The sequence below is a fragment of the Triticum urartu genome, chromosome 7A (assembly GCF_056163025.1).
Source record: "Triticum urartu cultivar PI428250 chromosome 7A, HENAU_Tu73, whole genome shotgun sequence".
NCBI lineage: Eukaryota > Viridiplantae > Streptophyta > Magnoliopsida > Poales > Poaceae > Triticum > Triticum urartu.
In genome coordinates, this window is record NC_141879.1 from 238,459,805 (window position 1) to 238,464,119 (window position 4,315).

A 4,315-nucleotide genomic window follows, 5' to 3' on the forward strand; every position below is an offset into this window, starting at 1 on the left:
ATTATGCTCCCTAAGACTTTAATTGAGCTACAGAATGGCCAACTGCTTGCTTACTTATACGCAACGTGTTGTCTAAATTTGTAACTTGTCTGTGTTTTGGATTTGGCCCCAACATCATGCTCCTCTGGTGAGCTAAGGGAGATTTATGTATGCAGGCTGCACAGACTACCATTTTTATAATTTTTAAAATAGCACCCGCTTATGCTTCATGACGTGTAACATTATTGTTAGTCCTGTTTTGCCATGTACAAAATAGTCTGTCTTGCTCGCGTCACTGTTTTAAGTATATTGCCCTAGTCATGTGTACTTACAGAAACATTTTAGGATGAAGTGACATCAACACAAAGATCTGCGAGCAGTGCGGCATGGCCATTACTGAATGATTATGGATTGGAATTGGAATGTGCTGATGTTCTCGAGCATCAACTAGAGGTGGCAAGACAATGTGTACATGATTCTCAACGTACAATCAACAAGTTGAGACTGGACATGCAGGTATTAGATGCAGGAGTTAAAAAATGAAACAAGACACTGAGGTAACCACAAAGGACTTGGAGATTTTGCAGACTGAAATTTGAGCTATCCGAATCCGGCCAATCCTATTTTCTGAAGAGATTATAGTTCAAATGGTAAGTTCTGTTGATGCGTGTCCATGATGTATGAGCTTTATTTGTCCAGTGTATGTAATTTGTTGTTTGTGTATGCATTATTATCACTGGTGCCGAACTATAATGCCCAGTGGGTATATTCGGCTGTAATTTCTTTATTGTGTAGTGTAGGATTATTCTATGTTTATATGCCTTAGTCTTTTTATTGTATAGTGTATGTTTTATTAGAGGCGATAGTATAGAGTAGGATAATTCTTGAATATGCTATATCGTTGAAACGGGGGCCAACACGCCCAAATATTTTCTGGACGCCATACAAATGAACAAACATGTGTAGTCAAAGCGGGCCTTAATTGGGCTGATCAAAATAATATTAAGTGGATCCCAAATGATGTGGCCCGCCGTAACAATGGCTCTTAGCAGGCCGTTAATAGGACAAAAGCTTGGTAGGGCCATATAAATGGAAATGGCCCGCGGGCCTCTAGCAGGCCGAAATACATGTCAATTTTGACTCAACCCTTTTACTTTACGAGCCAGTAAGAGGCTGAAAGTGTTATAGGCCAGAGGAGGCCCAATTTGCAAACTAGGCTTTTAACAGGCCGAAAGTCCCGTTGGGCTGAAATGATGCCCTGCGGAACGTGGGCCCCTAATGGACCTAAAGTCAAAGGCCCAACTGTTGTGCGGGCCATTAACAGGCCGAGAGACAAAATGGACTAGGAGTTGGCCCATTTACCGAATGGGCCAAGGACAGGCCTAAAGTCACAGCGGGCTAGAATTGGCCCAACTGCAGAATGGGCCGAGAAAAGGCCGAAAGACGTTCCGGGCCGTTAACGGGCTGGAACTAACGATGGGCTGCTAACAGGACGAAAGAAGCTCGGGCTGCAGTTGGGCCGAAAGACGTAGCGGGCCATTAACGGGCTTAAACTAATGATGGGCTGGAAATCGTCAAATCTAGAATGGGCCTTTGATGGGCTGATTCTGTGTAACTTGTATGGGTCGTGCTTGTAAATGGGCCTGACTCAAGTAGGCTGCTAATGGGTCGGCCCGCTTATTTTGATAGGCCCGGCCTTTTAACCTGAATGGGCCACTATTGGGCCGAGACACATGTCGACGTATCATAGGCGCGTTCCGTCCATTCGCTGGATGACAACTGTCCGAACGCCGGGCCGACACATGGATCTACCGGCCAATGAGAATTTTACATGTGGAAAATACCCATTGGTTCGCGCTGTTAACGGGTTATTGGATCCAAACCGGAACTCGATAGCTTAACGGCGGCCCGTTACGGTGGATGCCACGTGTCGGTCACCCTTGATGAAAGTACTTCTATGACGCGTGATTTATCGTCATGGAAGTGGACACTTCTTTGATGATAATTTTGGTAATGTCATGGAACACTTCTACGACAATACAGGTATGACTATCTTGATTCTGTCATAAAATCGTCATGGATGTACATGCATGATAGAAAATGTGACCTACCATGACAAACATGTATCATCACGGAAGTGTATTTTTTGTAGTGATACCTGTAGAGCATCTTTATGATCACCCAGTTATGTTGTGATGTTTGATAGCACACAAGGTATTCCTCCGATATCCGGGACTTGCATGATCTCATGGTGGAAGGAACATGTATTTGACATTAAGAAAGCAACAACAATAAACTGAACGATCATATGCTAAGCTAACGGATGGGTCTTGTCCATCACATCATTCTCCTAACGATGTGATCCCGTTATCAAATGACAACTCATGTCTATGGTTAGTAAATCTTAACCATCTTTGATCAACGAGCTAGTCTAGTAGAGGCTCAATAGGGACACAGTATTTGTTTATATATCCACACATGTATTTAAGTTTCCAGTCAATACAATTCTAGCATGAATAATAAACCTTTATCATGATTAAGGAAATACAATAATAACTATTTTATTATTGCCTCTAGGGCATATTTCCATCATTGGAGTCAACTCTTTCTCTCCAGATTTTACCTCCATCTTGGATGTACCTCTTCACCCAGTTACCTAGGAGACACAGGTTAACATCTTTGATGTTTGGAATACCTAGCCCTTCATATACTTTCTTCATGCAGACTAAATGCTAGTTTGCTAGGTGCAATTTCCTATTCCCCTCAAAGTCACTCCAGAGACAATGAGCAAGTTAGTTGTTGATCAAATTAAGGGCCCACTCAGGGAATTTGAAGAAGGAGAGTAAGTACACAGGGATACTAGCCAGGCAAACTTTGATCAAGATTATCCTGGCAGAGTAGGAGAGCAACTTGTCTCTCCATCCATCCATCCATCCTCTTGAGGATCTTGTCAATAAGGGGTTGTGTCGTGGAATTGTCACGGCAGATGTCCTAGTGAAAGGACTTAGTCGTGGAGCCATCGCAACTAGGAAGCTTAAAGAGGTTAATCGGGACAAATGACACGAGAGGTTTATACTGGTTTGGCCCCTTGCGGTGAAGGTAAAGCCTAGTCCAGTTGATGTGGTATTGCTAGGTTTCGATGACCAAGGAGCGAAATACGCTAGCTTGGCTCTCGATCTGTTGTTTCTTGCCCTAAGTCACCGTCGAGTCGTCCCCTTATATACACGGGTTGATGCCCTGCGGCCTACAGAGTCCCGTCCGGCTCATACAACATGTCCGGCTCAGTGACAACTCTTACATACCTTATCTTACAAGTCTTATTCATACATAGCGGTTTACACTTACGGGCCTTGAGCCGCCTCTGGGCTTGGGCCTACTACAAGCTTTATCATAAACCGTCACCGTGTATACTCTTCGGGCTTCCTTTGAAGTAACCCGCCATTGGGATTGACCCGGCCCCTCCTGGGTGGGTCACACCTGGTAGTCATATCCCCAACATTAGGCCCCAGGTTGATTTGAACATTATTCTTGTCAATCTCCAACACTTAGAAAAATCCATCCATTACTGCTGCGAAAGCCTTGTAACCCGCCGTGACGTCATCTCCAGATTTTTCGGAAACCCGCCACCACGTCATCTTTTAACGGATCTTTATCTTTAATGCCTTTCCAAAAATCGAGGCACCTGGTTAGCTGGATAACCATGTTTCGGTCTCCTCGTTTTTCACGCTCATTTATCAATCCTTCCTTATAAATAGCCGCGACTGGTCTTCTTCTCATTCTTCTCCTTCTTCCTCTCGCAACCCCTCTATCGCTCGAGCTCCGCCGCCGCCGCAACGCTCACCGTCGTCCTCAACCTCGGCCGCTGCATCACCCTGAGCTTGTCCAGAGAACGGCGGCGATCCTCCGCAGTAGATATGCGTTCGTAAGTTCTTGCTTTCCCATACCTTAGATCTGCATTAGGGTTTGCGAGTTCCTTCGGTGTTCGTCGTTGTTCATCGCGGATTCTTTGTAGTTTCTCCACCGCGTCCTCCTTTGATCTAAAAGAAGTATAGACCTCATGCGGTAATTGTTTTGCGTCCATTTTCAGATGCTAGCAGATCCCTTTTTCTCGTACAAAGGCCTCCTTAGAACTGACGAACTCGTCTACGCTAGTTATTAGGTCTAGATTTATTTTCCTTTTTTCGAACAATCTTGATCCAAAATAGTAGCATCAGCTTGTGAAACTTGTTTATCTCAGTACTTAGCCAATTTTTTGTCGTTGGCCTCCTTAAAATATCTTTAGTCATGGTGGCTTACCATGCCGGCTCATTTTTCCTTCATATATCATTAGCCCTTA